General features: G+C 46.2%; 1 pseudogene; it reads right to left on the bottom strand.

The window, feature by feature from the left end:
* Positions 1-1,460: 1,460 nt before the first annotated feature.
* On the bottom strand, positions 1,461-2,470 carry LOC127683722 (nuclear receptor subfamily 5 group A member 2-like; annotated as a pseudogene).
* Positions 2,471-18,950: the final 16,480 nt, after the last annotated feature.

Genomic DNA, 18,950 nt, shown 5'->3' with positions numbered 1-18,950 from the left:
GAGGCTTCTTCTATTTCCCTTTGAGCAACTCTGCAGAGTAGCACCGGGAAGAGGGGCTTCTCGACACTGACTCTCGGGGACCTTTATATTTTTCCATGAGAAATAAAGTTACTGATTGAAAGTGGCAGTCCTATATTAAAACCCTCAGTTCCAAGAGCACCAAACCGGTTGGGCACGGTGGCACACACCTTTAATCGCAGCCGAGGCAGGAGGATTTCTGCATTTGAGGCCAGCCTAGTCTACACAGTCTCAGGACAGCCAGGGCTGCACAGAGAAACCGCAAAACAAAAGCAGGCAAGCAAACAGAAACAGAGAGAGGGAGGGAGGGTGAGACAGAGAGACAGAAAGACAGGGAGAGAGACAGAGAAAAAGAGAGACAGACACACAGAGAGAGACAGACAGAGAGACAGAGACAGAAAGAGAAACAGAGACAGAAAGACAGAGAGACAGAGAGAAACAGAGACACAGAGAGAGACAGAGAGAGAAATAGAGACAGAGATACAGAGAGACAGAGACACAGAGATACATACAGAGAGACAGAGACACAGAGATACATACAGAGAGACAGAGAGAGTGAGAGAGAGAGAGAGAGAGAGAGCATGAGAGCATCAGCCACAAGAAAAACAAACAAGCAAACAAACAAAAACCTTGATGGTTTCCTTTAAAAACAGTTGAGTTTGGGCAGCTTTTCAGTCTACAGTACAAAATCCAAAGGCAATAAAAGATCACCAAATTCATTTCTTTATAGCAAAACCATTAGAAGTCAAAAACTGTCCAGAAATTGGGAAAATTAGTTGACCTTTTTTAATCACAAAAAAGACTAGCAGCTTCAAGAAATTGAGAGGATACCACCGAATCAACAAAATTAGAAAAAGACAAATAACAAAAAACCAAAACAAACAAAACAAAACAAAACAAAACCACGAACAGTCCACAGAGTAAGAAACAGTAATTTTTTTCTTTTTTTCTTTTTTTTATAATAAAAATATTTTAATATCTTCATGAAGAAAAACTCAGTGAAGGTAATGAGGTTGCCAGTCAGTGTCTGTGGTCTCCATGTAAATCCCATTAAATTACAATGTACAATGTTACTGAATAAGAGTGGGTTTCTATCTTCATTCCTATACATAAGACACATCAGCAGACCTGCATCTCAGAAGCAAGGTTATTACTTATGACTTCTGCCTCAGGACCCATCACTTGCTCACAGAGGCAGCCTCAAGGCACCTTGAGAGACCAGGACAGTGGTAAGCACAAAGTCTAACAATCTTAGAAAACATATCTGACGAAGATACTTCCTGCATCCTTTCTGCGAGCTTCCTAGACTGTGTCTGCTTCAGGGGCCGCACAGCTGCCGTCAATCTGCACTAGGTGGGCTGGCAAGAACTTTCTTCTAACGTAGTCAACCCCTCAGTCTGCTCTTTTGTACTCAGATGCTTAGAAGTAAATGAGGTACTAAGCTAAGCATTGGTCCTGTTGGAATACTGGGAGACCTTCAATTCCCTCTTCAGGGAACTCCTGGCACACTCAACAATGGGACCAGAGGCTGGTCCGCCATTTTGAGCAAAAAACCAAACGTGCCCAGCATTTCCCGCCTGTTTCGGTTACTCTGCTCTTGCTGTAGGTAAACCATGATCGTCGCTTGAACTTGAGGCTTGTCTGGTTCACACTTCCATCTAGTTCACACTTCAAAAGTAAAAGCCGTCATTGACCCGACAAGCTCCCCTGGCAAGCACCCCACACCTGATACTGAAACTTTATGGTTGGTAATCACACAGGCTGCCACGAGGTGGCATTGCCATGCTACTGGGAGATGTGACAAAGGGACTTCTGTCATAGCCTGTCGGAGGCAAGGCTACATGGCTCAGAGGTAGACCTTTGGAGGCAGAATGAAAGTTCTGAATTGCAGAAGTCAGGTCTGAGGGCGTTGCTCGGATCACCTGAGATAGGGCTTCCAGCCTAAGGCTTTTGGCTCAAATGAGGGCTTTGTTCTGTGGCTTCAAAGCCCTGTCTCTCTAGTACATCGGCCCAAATTTATTTCTGCCTCCTCGTATTCGTATTCTATTGGCTCTTATGGATTCCAGCTTCATTCCAACACTGATACATTTTTTTTGAATTGACAGTAAGGACATCGTTTTCTCTGCGTTTTGTCAATTTGATAATTCTAGTTCTCTATACATGTGCACCTTCTTTTGGTTTTGGACAGTTCGCTTAAAAAGGACCCTTGCAGCTTTCACAGGTGAGGAGACCGTAATGATACCCGGATACTTTATCGCCACACACAGGACATAGCTCTTCCACATCTTCATCATAGGAGGAATTCACCATTTTAAATGGAGACACTTGCATGTTTTCCGGCATCTGCCTGTTTCCCATGCGATCTGTCCTATCCTGGGGCTTCCGGCTCTACTTTGGGCAGCATGACAAGGCAGTCATGGGCAGGAATGGGGCGTCGGTGTCTGTCCGGAAGCCCAGCATGTTTTTCCTAGAATTGTTCCTCAAGTTTGGGGGAGTGGTGAATCTCTGATCCTGGTGCAGACACTTTCTCGTCCTACGCATCTGCTTCTACATATCACCTAGTTCTGAACACCCAGGAATTTTTTCTTATATTATGTCAAGTTACTCAGCCTCAGTCCTCAAAAACAAAAACAAAACAAAACCAAAAACCCCTGACAACTGCTGACATATTCAGAGGAAAGGAAGCCAAGTGCTTTTCTCTCTATAAAGGGAACTTGGCAATATGCAGCAACTGTCTTTGACCTGGAAAAAGAAATGATTATTTACAGCTTTTCATGTAGACAACTTCACTAGTAGGAGAAGACAGAGAGGTGTCTAACTCCTGTTAGGGAGTAGTAGGATAAAGTATAGGGTATCAATGAAACCAAGTGTCAAATCTCCGAGAGTGGGCCATGCCCTACACTGCCGCCAGGTGATGATCAGGCATATTGTCTACAAAAACAAGATGGAGAAGTTGTTTCCTGTGCCATGTTTTTGTGCCCTTTCTTGTTTTGTGGATAGCACAATCAGTGGAGCTCACAGGCAGTGGGACCAGCCAATATGATGCTATCCTGCAGGGCTAGAAAAACAAAACCAGTCCTCTTGCCAACCTGCATATGAAGACATCTTTATGTCATGGGTAGCTGGGAGCAGACCAAACAAATCTCAAAAACCCAAGGGTCTCACTTCAGTCCTACACCCATAGCAACGGGGTGAGCTTGGGAGAGGACCCTGACCTTAGAGAGGTCTCAGTGCCAAGATTTCAGCTTTGGAATGCCTTAAGCAGGATACCCAGTAATATTGCTCAGGCTTCTGACCTATAGAAACTGTGAGATAACTTGTATTCTTTGTTTTAAGACAGTAAATTTGTGGTGGTGGGCTTGTAGCAAAGGAAGCCTACATGTAAGTAGAGGAAAACAATCATGGAGAGCCGGGGGGATGAAATTGCTTGATGCACCTTTTAATGTATATTTGATTCATTTTTATTTTATGCGTGTGAGTGTTTACCTATGCCCTGTGCATGCCTGGTGTCAGTGGGGGTCAGAAGAGGATATTAAATCCTCTGGAAATGGAGTTCCAGAGAGTTGTAAGCTGCCATGTATATTGTGAGAGACAAACCTAGGTCGTCTGCAGGCGCAGCAGAAGCTTGGAATCACTGAACTGTTCTCCAGCCCTCTCCTTCTGAATTTAAGCCACGGGACAACATTATCTATTTAGGACAAACTTAAGCAAACAAATCCCGAAGCTCTCAAATGGGAGGGGAAGTTCCGGAGTACAGCTAGGCCTGGTTTCTCTACACAGTTCTGCTTCCTTCCTGGTCTTCCCAAATGTGCAGTCATCACCCAGGGGTACAGGGCTCATCCTGATATCTTTGCTTGTCATAAATCAATTCCAGAAGTTGAGGACCAGCAGCTGGAGAAATAGCGAGCGTGGCAGTTAATTAAGATCCTAGTATCCTTTAAGGGATACGCCCATGAGGACATGCAAGGACATGCAAGGACATCGTGCAAGGATTGTGACAAGCTTCCTCCAGGCTCTGCAATGTACTCTCCTTTTCTCAGTTGTAGGAGAAGGCTTCCCCCTTCCCCCCCTCCCCCTCCCTCCCCCTCCTCCCCCCCACCATTCAAATATCCATGTTCTTATACTCTCAGAAATGCCTTCTCATCAGCGACAACACTTTTTTTATTCGATACATTCTTTATTTACATTTCAAATGATTTCCCCTTTCCAGGATCCCCCCCCCTCCCCGAAAGTCCCATAAGCCCTCTTCCCTCCCCCTGTTCCCCAGTCAACCCCTTCAGACTTCCCTATGCTGGTATTCCCCTACACTGTTGCTCTGAGCCTTTCTAGATCCAGGGGCCTCTTCTTCCTTCTTGGGCATCATGACAACACTTCTGAGACAGTTTGGAAATGTTTCTGTAGCCAATCCTGGTTACAAGCACAGGCAGTGGGGAACAAGTCAATGGAAATCGGATAAACGATAAAACAAGACTCTGAGGGAAAAAATTAGGCATAGCAGAAAACACACAGCAAGCATGTCAGAGACAGTAGGCATCGGCCAGAGTACAGGCATGCATCAGAGGCGATGGCTCAAGACCCTTGGCTGTAATGGAGGCATAGTTTCCGGTGGAGGGAAGGAGCTTGCTTTGCGGTGGTCAGCCGGTGCTCATCTGCATGGCGTGGGCAGGACAGCGGGGCTCATGTCCTGACGTGGGCAGGACAGCGGGGCCAGCTCCCAGAAAAGGAAGTGCCGTTCTTCTTTCCCCTTGTGGGACTGTGTTAATGTGCTGCCAGGTCACTCACAGTTTGTAATCACGTTTGTGTCCACGGTGACAAGTTCTCCAGGGAGACACCACCGGGAATTCCAGAGATGGTGTTGCTGCCCAGTTGTGTGTGTCCAGAGGTCACTTTGCTGCTCTGCTTGGGGTCTGAGAAGTCAGAAGAAGAACCCTGGTGGATGTGGAGTGTCGGCAGGAGAGTGTCTGCCAAGATCAAAATGTTCCCCATCCTTGCGAGCAGATGAGATCTTAGAACCTGGACTCACATCGTCCCGGCTCCAGCAGGGCTTCTGGCAACAGCCCCAGTGTCTTCAGCTACAGACATCACCTCTGAAGATGCCAAGAAAAGCAAACACAGGCCCTGATGATCTCTTGTTGCACCAACTGGAAAGGGGCCCGTAGTAGCAGCAGCAGCAGCAGCAGCAGAGGAGCTGAACTGGGAGCTGTCCTAGGGCTCCGAGTTTCCCACCACCCCTCCCCCACCCGAATCAAGCAAACAAACAACAGACTTGTAATAAAACGTGCAGGTGTGGCGACTTTCTATTCCGAGATGCTGGGATGAAACAGCGAATAAAGCTGGGGAGTGCGGTGCAAAAGGGAACCCCCCCCCGGGGGGGGGGGGCCCAGATTTCATTCCAGTCGTGGGAAAGGGCTCCTTCTAGTAGTCCAAACTGGTGTCCTTCACATACCCTCTAGACAGCCCTTGAGAAAGATTCCAAGTTTCTCTTCTAGGGGAGGAGAGGGGGAGGTGTGAGTGGGATGCAGATGACTCTGCAAGCCTGAAGAGTCAAGTGACAAAGTACCACTGAGGGATCCTGGCTGTCCAAGCTTCACGACAAGACTGGAAAGCCACAAGAGGAAGAGCCTTCCTTTGCATCGGGAGTGCTGAGGCGGAACTGATACTATTTCAAGGGGAGCTGCTAAGGAGAGGGAGATGTCTATAGTCTACCAAGGAAAAACATTGGTGACACGCAGTGGCTGGGTAGTGTACACAAAGCTTTAGCTCTGATTAAATTTTAATTCTATTTCTAGTCAGATACTACCTTTCTAGACAATCAGTGGGCAAATATAAAGTGTAAGACATTACTCCTAAAGTCAGTTCACTGGACCTGGACTGGAGAAGCACCTCAGTTGTACAATGCTTGCCTGGTGTGCATGAAGCCTTCAGTTCTATCTCCAGCACTATATAAGCCAGGTAGGGTAGTATATGTCTATGATGTCAGCACTTGGAGGTATATATTTATGCAGGGGAATCAGGTCAAGGTTACCCTCAGCTACATAGTGAGTCTGAGGCCATCCTGTGCTACATGAAACCCTGTGTTTAAAAGAATGGTTCACATACATAGTTATGTTTACTACAAAAAAAACACCAAACAAGCAGAAAACAAAAACAACCAACCCCTAAAAGCAAATTCACAAGTGTACATCCCAGGATAAGAGATGGAACACGGACCACCCCCACTTTTGAAGTGTAGGCTCATAGCTGACCATGATGAGGAGCTAGTGTTAGTTCCTGGAGTTCTTCTCAAACGTGACCCTGGGAAGCTACAGAAGCGAGGGGAACAGTACTGTTGTCATCTTCCTGTCACATGTACAGCCAGGTCTGCCACCATCACTCTGAACCATCCCCCCATATGGAAAAGTTTGGTGGGATGCCATCTGATTGGCCAAGTCCAGGTCATGTGATTTTTACCCAGGCTGTTAAGCTGCTGATAATTGGAAACTGATCTCCTGTGATTTCCCTCAAGGGAGGACAGGCCTCTGTCTCCCTTTAGTTCTTGTTTCTCTCAAATAGGAAGGGGATTTATGTACTGACCACAAAAAATGATAAAAGCCATTGTACCAAACACAACTCTCTCTTGCGTCCGTCACTCCTCCCAGCCTCAGCGAGTGTGGCCAACATCCATTCCTCTTCTCAGCTCCAGATGCTCATCTAGTTCGAAGGGTTCGGCTCTGAGCCTATCATCTTCCTTCTTCCATACTCCTTTGCATGGTGAGTCCCCCACTCCCTCCAATCAGAAACCTGGATGCCATCCCCTAATTCGCTAGTACCTTTCCTAACCAGTCTTGACACCGTTGTCGGAACATATCCCTAGATGATTTTGTTTGTCTGTAGTGCAGTGTGTGTGTGTGTGTGTGTGTGTGTGTGTGTTCGTGTGTGTGTGTGTGTGCTCACGTGTGCTCCTGCGTGTGTGGGAATCAGGAGGCAACTTCACATGCCCTTCCTCAGGAGTACCACTCGCTTTTCTTTTGAGATGATCTTGCAGTGGCCTGGAACTGAGCAGTTAGCTAGGCTGGCGCGTCAGCGAGCCCCAGGGATGCTCATTCTCCACCTACCTCCCCAGTACCTCACATGACTCTTTAGACATGGCTTCTGGGTGGTTGAAGCGTGCTCTGACCTGAACCAGCTCCCCTCCACCGCTCCATGCTCCCTGCTTAATACGGACTTCTTCACTCTTCACTCATGGCGGACTCATCTTGGTTTGAATTCCACATTCTGGGAGAAAGACTTGAGTGTAAGTAATTTGTCCGAGAAGTGAGGAACACGAGGACAGCATTTTTCAACAGGGAAGACTAGGAGGAGTGAGACAAGGAAGGGAGAGCAGCCAAAATGTCTGCCGTCCAGCTGGCTACCACTGCGGTGCCTGAGGCTTACTCCCAACTGAGGCAGAACAGATGCCCCAGAGCTGTTCACCAGCCCTGTCCTCGCTGTCGGAGGACAGAGCCAGGGCATTCATCTTCTGACACTTCAGGCCTACCACAGGCAGCGGAGTGCGTTTTCGCAGGAGAGAAAGTTTGCTGGTGATGAAATGCACATGTCTGCTGCTGGAGGCCTAATGGGGCGGCGGTGGTATGTTCCTAGCGTGAGGGGGTAAGGGTGGGCAATGGCTGCACGAGGCACAGATGCCAACCACAGCTCTTGCATATGTTGTACCTAAATATGTTGCATATATTGCACTGAGGGAATTGATATTTCTAAAATTGAAACCTGGTCGTGACAGATTCCTTTTAAGGCTTTCCGTAGTTTCCTGTATAGGATCCAAATGATGTCACAGTGCTTTCAGCTTCGGTCTGTTATTTTTGTCTTGCTTCTCCCCTATACCTACAATGGGGATTGAATCTAGCACATGTGCAAATAAGGTCTGCCACTGGGCTATGCCCACACCCTTCTTTTTTTTTTAAACTTTTTAAAAAATTTGTTTTGGGGCCTGGAGAGATGGCTCAGAAGTTAAGAGCACTGACTGCTCTTCCTGAGGTCCTGAGTTCAATTCCCAGCAATTATATGGTGGCTCACAACCATCTGTAATGGGATCCGATGCCCTCTGCTGGTGTGTCTGAAGACCGCTACAGTGTACTCGCATAGATAAGATAAATAAACCTTAAAAAAATATGTTTTGTTTGGAAATAAGACAGAAGGTGTTCAGGAGGGTGATAAGGTTGGCAGGATTTGAACTCACTGCACAGTCCACTCATTTACTTGTATGTGTATTAGTGTGTATGTATGCTTGTGTGTATTAGTGTATGTATGCTTGTGTGTGTATATGTGTGTATGTATGCTTGTGTGTGTTAGTGTATGTATGCTTGTATGTGTTAGTGTGTGTATATGTGTGTATGTATGTTTGTGTGTGTGTTAGTGTGTATGTGCATGCTTGTGTGTATGTTAGTGCGTATATGCATGCTTGTGTGTGTGTTAATGTGTGTGCATACTTGCGTGTTAGTGTGTATATGCATACTTGTGTGTGTTAGTATGTGCATGCTTGTGTGTTAGTGTGTGTGCATGCTTGTGTGTGCATTAGTGTGTGTGTGCATGCTTATGTGTGTGTTAGTGTGTGCATATGCTTGTGTGTGTTAGTGTGTGTGTGCATGCTTGTGTGTGTTAGTATGTATATGAATACCTGTTTGTGTGTTAGTGTGTGTGCATGCTTGTGTGTGTTAGTGTGTATGTGCATGCTTGTGTGTGTGTTAGTATGTATATGCATGCTTGTGTGTTAGTGTGTGTGCATGCTTGTGTGTGCATGCTTGTGTGTGCATTAGTGTGTATATGTATGTTTGTGTGTGTGTTAGTGTGTGTGCATGCTTGTGTGTGCATTAGTGTGTGTGCATGCTTGTGTGTGTGTTAGTGTGTGTGCATGCTTGTATGTGCATTAGTGTGTGTATGTATGTTTGTGTGTGTGTTAGTATGTGTGTGCATGCTTGTGTGTGTTAGTGTATATATGCATGCTTGTGTGTGTATTAGTGTGTGTGCCTGCTTGTGTGTGGAGGCCACAGTTAACATCAAGTGTCTTCCTCAGTCTTCTTCCACCTCACTTTCTGAGACTAAGTCTCTTACCTTGGAGCTTGCCGAGGGGTCTTCTGCCTCTGCCTCGCCAGCACTGAGATTAGAGACATGTGCAGTCCCACCTTGCTTTTTAACCCGGGTGCTAAGGATCCAGACACTGGGTCCTTGGTCTTTTGTGGCAGGCGCTTTGCTGTGAAGCCACGTCCCTCACCCCTGGCGTTGGACTTGACTCTCCTGCTTCTGCGCCCTGAGGAGCTGGGATTGCGGCCACTCTGCCTGGCGCTTGCCTGCCTCAGCCTGTCTTGCTCTTCTCAGCATCTCCTTACCAAGCAGGAGGCTTATTGTGGAATTCTGTCTGTCTTTTTCTCTGAGATGTCGGTGTCGTGATTTCACTGTGTAACTGAGACAGATCTGGGCCTCCCTACACAGCCAGGCCGTCCTTAGGCTCACGGTCTTGCTGCTTCCCCCCTGAAGCCCTGGGATCTCAGGCATACTCTGAATATTGTAGTAGGTTATGGTAGAAGTCCCCCAATGCTTCTGCATCTCTGCATATCCTGTGTATACACTGCTTTTCTCATTGTCCTGATAAAATGTCTGAGGAACACAGCTTAAGGAATGTTTTTCTGGTTCACGGTCTGAGGGGACACAGTGCATCATGGCGGCCAGGGCCTAGTGGCAGGAACTGAGACAACTTGTCACACTGTGCAGAAAACAGGAAGCAAGGAGACACATGATGCAAGTTAGCTTGTTTTCTCCCTTTTATCCTGTCTGGGGTCTCAGCCCTTGGGATGGCGCCCCTCACATTCAGGGTGGGCCTTCCATTGTTAGCTAAACCTGCTTGGAAACATCTTCACAGACATGTCCAGAGCTAAGTTTCTAGCTGAATATAAATCCAGTCATGTTGACAGTTTGTCTTGCCTTGGGGTCCCTCTCCCCATACCTCTTCTCTTCTGGCCTTCCGAGACCTCTTCTGGCCTCCACGGGCTGTGAGTTTGCTGATACACAGGACAGAGGGTATCATAATTCAACCAGAGCACAGAGAGGGGGGTGGAGGTCTGCGCACGTGCATCTGTGGGTGTGTGTATTCATTTCGTGTATACTTTCTCCTGCAATGCGCCCCACTGCTAATAAAATAAAAGCAGAATTTGAAAATGACGGAATTAGATGGTGCAGTCCAGTGCTGTTGAACATTTGAATCCTACCAATAGCCCCACAGTTCATATTCCTAAGTGCTTGCCAACCAACTTCCTGGTTATAATTTGATTTAAATATTAGCTACACATGGAGAAAGCACAGGTGCTGTGGTTTGAGTGTTTGCATTCCCCCTATAAATTCACAACTTGAAACCCAAATCCCTAAGTGACAGTAATCAGGGGTGGGGTGTTTGGGAGGTGATTATGAATGGGATTAGTACCTTTTCCCTCTTTTATTGAAAATAGCTTCTTTGCCTCACAAAATATATTTTGATTATGGTTTCTCCTCCCTCTACTCCTCCCAGTTCCTCTCCAGCTCACCTCCCATCTGGACCCTCCCACTTCCTGTCTCTCATTAGAAAATAAGCAGGCTTCTAAGGGATAGTAACAAAATAAAATAAGGTAGAATAAAGACTAGCTCATCAGAATAAGACAAAACAGAAGGGAAAAAACCTGAGAGAAGGAACAGATACAGACCCACTTCTTGACACACTCAGAAAAGGCCCAGATGGAGGCAGAGACTCACTTGTTCACACGTTCAGGAATCTCATCAGAACACAAAACCGGAAGCTATAATAGATATGCAATGGATCTGTGGGGTCAAAAGAGAGAAAAATAAATAAATAACATAAAATTAAGGAGGGGCTACGGAGGGGAAGCTGCGCCGTGACATCATGAGACGGAAAACACTTTCTGTCGGCCATCAGAGGCTGGGCGTGCAGCTTGTCCTTAAGAGTAGTTTGCTTTGTGGAGAGCTTCTAGGGATGAGGGCCTGTGTCTACTTCCCCCTTCAGTTCTAAGGCCTTGCGTTAGTCAGGGTCCTCTAGAGGAACAGAACGTGTGGACTTACAGGCTGTGGCCCAGCTAGTCCAACAATGGCTGCCTATGATTGGAAGGTTTAGGAATCCAGTAATTGTTCGATTCATGAGACTGCATGTCTCAGATGGTCTTCAGTATATGCCAGAATCCCCCCAAATTGAGCTTCAATGCTGGTAAATGAATGGACTTGCTAGCAAGAGTGAGAGCAAGAAATGAAAGAGAGAGAGAGAGAGAGAGAGAGAGAGAGAGAGGAGAGAGAGAGGAGAGAGAGAGGGAGGGAGAGAGAGGGAGGGAGAGAGAGAGGAGAGAGGAGAGAGGAGAGAGGAGAGGAAGGGAGAGAGAGAGAGGAGAGAGGAGAGAGGAGAGAGGAGAGAGGAGAGAGGAGAGAGGAGAGAGGAGAGAGGAGAGAGGAGAGAGGAGAGAGGAGAGAGGAGAGAGGAGAGAGGAGAGAGGAGAGAGGAGAGGAGAGAGAGAGAGAGAGAGAGAGAGAGAGCAAACTTTATTTTTCCACATATAGGCTGCCAACAGAAGATATGGTCCAGATTAAAGGTGGAACTTCCTATCTTCAAGGTCCAGATTAGAAGTAGCTCTTCCCACTTTAAATGCTTGAATTTAGAAAAAAAAATCCCCCACAGATGTGCCCAGTCATTTGTATTTTGGTTAATTCCAGATGTAGTCAAGTTGTCGATCAAGAATAGCCATCACAGGTGCAGCCTCTGGGCAGGCCGGGCAGGCCCGTGCACACTTCCACACTCTGTGAACATCCAGCCTGCTAAATGGTGTCTTCCATCCCCTCTGCCTTCTACATCCTGCCTCCTCCTCTGCAAGGTTCCCTGAGTCCTGAGGGACAGGATGGGATGGCTACATCCTATTGTGGGCTGCATGTTCCTAGGTCTCTCCCTCTCTGTGTGATGTCTGGCGGTGGGTCATCTACTGCAGGGGGAAGCTCTCTGATGCCGGCTGAGCAAAGGCACGGAACTATGAAGGTGGTATAATATCATTAGGAGCCACTTTATTGTTTTTGTTTTCTTTTAAAGAAGAGTAGTATTTGGTTTCTCCATAGGTCACTGGGTTATCTAGTCTCCAATTCTTAGTTACCCAAGCAGTGTCAGGTATGGGCTCCTTCTTGTGGAGTGGGCCTTAAGTCAAATCAGGTATTAGCTGGTTATTCCCATGGGCTTTAAGTTGCAATCGCCCTAGCATAGCTTGCAGGCAGGGCATCACTGCACTTCAAAGGGTTTGGGGCTGGGCTGGTGTGTCTGCTTCTCCATTGGTAGTGTGCAGAGTACCTTCCTGTACCAAGGACGCTAGCATGTCGGGATGAAGGCTCTCTGTAGGCACCAGCCCGACTTCTCCATGCTCAGTGAGCCTGGCAGATGTTGCCTTTGGCAATGGAGCCTTGCCATCAGTTCCTGGAGAGCAACCTCTGATCCTAACAAAACCCTGAGCTGATGGCGTTCCCATGGGGCAGCGTTGACCAACAACTCAATTATGTGTAGCCCAACCCCCCACACCAGAAGCTTCATTTAATAACGAGAGAGGGCCAGTTGGGCTTCCCCATGCCCCTGTTATTTAGATCACCTTCACACACACACACACACACACACACACAAATACACACATACTTTTTATAAGTTCTCTACCGTACTAGTAGGGTTCCATACTACCCTTCAAATGGCGCTCAATTTTAGCTGTCTCTGCATATTTCCTCCCTTTCCCCACTCCATCCTCCTGTTCCAGCCCCCTTCCAGGCACCTATCACTATGCATTCTGCATTCTGCTTTCTTTTCATAGGGAAATCTGTCTGTCCGCCCCGCCCCCAGTCCCCTACACTATACCTACCTTCTGTGATTCTCAGATTTTAGCTTGGTTGACGTCACAGCTAATATCCACAAATGCAAATGAACACATATCATATTTGTCTTTCTGGGTGTGGATAGCTCGCTCAGGATGATTTTTTTTCTTGTTCCACCCATTTACCTGAAATTTTCATTTTGTTTTTTTTTAACAGCTGAGTGATACTCCATTGTATAACCATACCACATTTTCTTTATCTGTTGAGGAACATCTGGGTTGTTCCCAACTTCTGGCTATCGTGAATAAATTGCAACGAACACGCTTGAGCAAGTGTCTCTGTGACAGGATGAAGCATCCTTTGGGTGGATGCCCAAGAGTGGTATAGCTGGATCTTGAAGTAGGTTGATTCCAGTCTTCCTGAGTAACCCCCAAACTGATTTCCAAGTTTGCACTCCCACCAGCAATGGGTGAGTTTCCCCTTGTTACACACTCTGACTAGCACGGCTGTCATTTATTTAATTTTTTTTTTATGAGGTTGATCATTTTTTTAAATTTTTTTTAATTCGATATATTTTTTATTTACATTTCAAATGATTTCCCCTTTCCTAGCCCCCCCCACTCCCCAAAAGTCCCGTAAGCCCCCCTCTCTCCCCCTGTCCTCCCACCCCATTTGTTTAATCTTAACCACTCTGATGTCATAACATAAAATCTCTCTCTCTTTCTCTCTCTTAAAATTACCTTATTTTATGTATATGACTGTTTTGCCTACATGTATATGTGTTACCAAGTACTTGACTGGTGTCCAAGAAGGTCAGAAGAAAGCATCAATTCTCCTGGAACTGGAATTGCAGACAGTTGTGAGCTGCCATGTGGGTGCTGGGACTTGAACCTGGGCCCTCTAGAAGAGCAGCAAGTGACCTTAAGCACTGAGGCATGCCAACGTGAAATTTCAAAGTAGTTTTGATTTGCATTTCCATGATGGCTAAGGATGTTGAACATTTCTTGAAGGGTTCCTTGCTCAATTGAGTTTCCTCTTTTGGGCATTCTATTTATATCTGAACCCCATTTTTAGTTGGTTTATTTACTTTCTTGTTATCTAGTTTTTTGAGTTCTCTCTTTATTTTAGATATTAGCCCTCTGTTGGATTTCATCAACTTGGGGCCCTTTTGGCTTTTAGAGTCTCCCTTGAGAAGTCTGGTGTTATTCAGATAGGTCTGATGTCATGTGGTACTTAGGCTAAGTAGCGGGGGTGGGGGGTGGGGGGGGTGGGGGGTGTGTGGAGCTCAGCAGTACATTTTACTACTCATGGTTTAAACCCTTTCCAACTCAAGGACACTTACGCTTTCAGTCCTTTATGATTAATAATATTTACAAGATTTTTTAGTGGGTGGGGGGAGAGGAGAGATGGCTCACTGGATAAAGTTCTTGGCCCTCAAATGTAAGAGCTCAGAGTCTGGACCTGCAGAACCCATGTCAGCCACCTGTAATCCCAGTTCCAGGGGTGGAGAGACAGGGGGTGCCCCACGGCAAGCTAACTGTCTACGTTTGCTCTGATTGGCAAGCTCTGGATTCATGTGACAGTCCCCACCTCGATGGATACGGTAGAGAGTAATCAAGAAAACCCAAGTGCCAACCTTGGGCCTCCACGTGCACTCCTGCACACACGCATACGAACACACATGTGCCACACATACAATCAAACATACTTATATCCATGAAGATCACAAACGCATATGCATGCAAAAAAGATACCTAAAAAAATCTTATCGTGAACTAATTCAAATGAAAATACCATCTTAGACTGCTAGTTTGAAAACTCATTTTTTTCCTGGCCAATACATATTTTATATTTTATTTTACTTTTTAATTTCCAAAGAAGGGTTCAGCCTAACTTTAATTCTGCATTTTACATTTTAAAAAAGTAACGTTGGAAGAAGCATTAATTACGATTCCCAGAGACAGTCTGCAGAGCCTGAACCAGCATTCAGTCATAAGGTGATAATTCTACCTTATCAATATTTTTCTGTCATCAAGTCACCAACATAATATAATGGGAGACTCTAAAGTTTTCGTTCTTCTTTTTCCAACATAATATTTTTATGGGTTATTTGGGAATTTTATATAATGCACCCCCAGCACACTGGCTTCCCATGCCCCTCAGTCCACTCTCCTACCCTTGTGGCTTCCCCTAAAAAAGAAAAGAAATTACACCAAGTCCCATGCCTATGGCCCATATACTCACGGGAGCATGCTTAGGCTCCCAATGGCCAGGTACTTAAAGAAAACTGAGCTCCTCCCCACCCCAGGCCCTGCCAGAAGCCATCAGTTGTGAGGAGTTATACTTTAACATTTTTCTCACAGTGTTTGAGGACTGTCTTCAATGGCTTTCTGTCTGGACTTTTAAAAGAACTTCTTGTGTGTGTGTGTGTGTATGTGTGTGTGTGTGTGTGTGTGTGTGTGTGTTTCATTCACTTGTACAGTATGAAATTTATTTATTTATTTTTCTCACTAATTTATTCACTTTATATCCTGATCGCAGACCTCCCTCCCAGAACCCTTCTCATAAGAAGGAGCCCCCTCCCTGTGTACCAACCCACTCTGCCACATCAAGTCACTGCAGGACTACGTACATTCTCTCCCACTGAGGCAAGGCAGTCTAGTTAGTTGAACAGGATCCACAGGCAGGAAACAGTGAGGGGCAGCCCCTGCTTCAGTAGTTGGGGACCTGCATGAAGACCAAGTTGCACATCTGCTACATATGTGTGGGGCTGTTTTTCAATTTGGGGGAGGTTGCCATAGAAACCTTCAATATCTCTCATTCTCTCTGTAGTCACTCCTACCACAAAAGAAGCTTTCCTTCCCATAACAGTCAGCGGTAACATGTGCCACACACTTCAGCATGGCTCCCGGCGGCAGCACAGACCATGGGCATCAACCTGGCCTTCGGGGGCCACAGACATGGCCTGTGGTAGCAGCATAGACTCTGGAGGTCTTTTGTTGGAGCTTAATCTAGAAAATTCTTCATTTTCAGATATCTCTTGCTGCTCAGAGCCAGGGCCATCGTGCAGCTGGGCAGCGTGTTGAGGGGGCAGAGCCTTGTGAGCTCCACACCTTTGCACCCACCTCACCAGCCCCAGTCAGCCATGACTGGCTCTCCAGTCCACTCCATCTGAACTCCCACACCTGTTGCCAGGGCTGCTGCATTCCTAGTTTTGCCTCTCTTGAGAATGACTCTTCATTCTGCCCTCTTTCCTAGTTCTCCACCCCACATTAATCTATCAAAATGGCATTGCAAGCAGCTATGTGTCACACAGTACACACACACACACACACCCCACAAAAGCTATCTATGCAAATATTTATTGCAACGAGTCATTGGTCTGCAGACTCATCCTTTGTTGCCACATATCCCCTCAAAGCCCATCTGACAGACCAAAGTACAGATACCACCGAAGTCCCAGCTTGGTGAACCAGTGAATTTTATTGAGGTTCCTTTCAAGGAATATGGGTGAGGAGTTACTTACAAGAGCAGAAAGGACTCAAGACAGCCGTGTCACCAAAGCCCACCCCCAGAATGAGTGGCAGCTCACAAAAGCAGGGAACCTGGAGCTCACTGCCCAGCCTACAGGCAGCTAAAGCACGTTAGAGAGTATCCTTCTAAGTGACTCAGTTGGTCTAAACCTCTTCCATGCCGCTAGGCTGGGCTCGGATTCTTCTTTGCCTCTTGGCTTGACTGAGAGTTTTCTTTGCATCTTTTATTTGTACTCTGGCAGGGAGAGGCCCAGTGAATCTGCTCAGTTTCAGGGACTTCCTGAAGCTGTTTAAGTTGTTGCTTAAGGAGCTTCCCTGTAGAATGGAATGTTTCAACTTCTTAGAAAAGTATAGTACAACAGTGTTAGACCTGCATTGACAGCTCTCTGCTTTGCTTTCTTGCAGCTTCTCAGAGAGTCTAGCCATTACTGTTACAATGGCTATTATTACCCCTACGTCTGCATCCTTCTGCCGCCCTCAGCTTGCTCATCTGTGAGTAGTGGGGAGTCACCCGCTCATGCAATACCAAAGCTCACCAAACTGAAATCTAGAGTTATTCCAGAGGCTTCCTATCTCCAACTAAAATCAGTCAATTCATTAGTATCTTGCATGCTCAAATCACTTATTTTCTGTAGGAGACATTTTCAAATCGGTTACACTTTATTTACCCCCAGTTTTCTATTAAGACAGCCTTCTTTGCTGCTCTGAATTCAAGTGGTTTGGGTTGTAGTCCAAGGTAGGCATGAACTCAGCCTTGCCTAGACATTATATCTTGTCTTCTCCCCAAGATACTAGAACAAGACCAGAATCATTCCAGTGAGATGCTTACTCTCATTGGCTCTGTGTGTGTGTGGGGGGGAGGGGTGGTGGAGGACGGGTGCTGACTGCTGGGATCTAAGCCTTCAGTGGCTCGCTGTCCATGTAGAATCAAAGGTGGATGTAGAGGGAAGTGAGATTTGATGACACTGCTGAGCCACTCCTGCCAGCCGTGCCTAGCCTAGGCACTGGCCTCTGCCTCTCACCTCTTTTGCATTTCTGTCAAATAGTGGCTGAGCGTGTTCTAATGAACAACCATTTTTCTGTCCCCACTCAACCCCCTTAGTCTTCCCATGAAAAAGCCCCCCCCTTCCTTGGCAATTTTATTTTTTTTTCTTTAAAATTAAATTCAAGAGCTATTTCCTAGGTAGAGTCCTCTACTACCTCTTCCTCAACCTGCAGACAGTAGTTTGTACCAATCATACCATACTGTGAATGTCGATGTATGTGTAAGTCTGCTTGCTACTAACAAATCTCCCTTCTCCCTTTTCTCAAAACAGAGCTTCTGTGTTGTTCAGAGGAATAATATGTCTGCCTTCTTTATAAATAAATTACATGTGTTTATTGTGTCTGTGCATGAATATATACTCATGGGCACATTTGTGTGTAAGTTTCATGGCAAGTCTGTAGGCTATCAAAGAATAACTTGTAGGAATCTCTTTTATCTTCCTACCATGTGGAATCCTGACAGTAGTATCAGATCATCAAGCTTGGAACACAGAGGTTACCAGGATTGGCAGACAACGCCTTTATCTGCTGACTCAATTTATTTGTTTTATATGATCAGGAGAGCAACAGACACATGACCCATTGGTAGTTTTTTTTTTTTTTTTAAAGCTTTTAGGGATTTAATTTAATTTAGGTGTTTTGCCTGCGTGTGTGTTTGTGTACCACATGGGTCCCTTGGATCCCCTAGGACTGCAGTTACAGATGGCAAACAGACATGTTAAGCTGGGATCCGAAATCAGGTCGTCTGGATGAGGGGCCAGTGCTCTTAACCAGTAACTATTTCTCCAGCCCCCGTAGTTTCTGTTTTGAATGAATGCATTTACTAAGTACAACAAGCAAAAGTATAATAAATAGCAAGCATTAGCTAGACAGCAAATCATTATCAAATCAGGCACTAACACATCCAGGGATGCCTGAGCAGCCCGATTGAGAGAGCAAAGAGCAGGCGACATCAGGCTGGGGACTCTCACACATCCAGCACAGAGCTGTCTCTCCGTGGATGAGCGCCCCATGGCCGCACTTCTGGATTTCTGTTCCCACACGGTAGGCGGTTTCATAGTGTGCAGTAGATCATAGTTGGAAATGGTTTGTCTTCCAGCTGTTCTCAGGGACACTGTTTTTAATATCCTTAGCTGACTGCTGTTTTCCTTTGTCCTTGTAACAGAGTTGGGGGGGGGGGGGGACAGCCTGTTCCAGAATAGGGAGTTTTAAAGTAAAGAAGGGAGGGCTTCCTTCTTTCCAGTCTCTGCTTTTGATAGGCTTAAATGGTACACGATAATTGATCGATATCCATTGTGGGGGTTTGAATAAGAGTGGCCCTCTTGGGCTCACATATTTGAATGCTCAGCCACTAAGGAGTGACTCTATTTGAACAGAGTAGAGGAACTAGGAGGTGTGGCCTTGTTGGAGGAGGTGTGTTACTGGGGTAGGCTCTGAGGTTTCAAAAGTCCAGGCCAGGCCCAGTTTCCTGCTTCTCTCCCTCTCCTCTCCCTTCCTCTCTCTCAGCCTGCA

The sequence above is a fragment of the Apodemus sylvaticus genome, chromosome 4 (assembly GCF_947179515.1).
Source record: "Apodemus sylvaticus chromosome 4, mApoSyl1.1, whole genome shotgun sequence".
Taxonomy (NCBI): domain Eukaryota; kingdom Metazoa; phylum Chordata; class Mammalia; order Rodentia; family Muridae; genus Apodemus; species Apodemus sylvaticus.
This window is presented reverse-complemented; position numbering and strand designations above follow the sequence as displayed.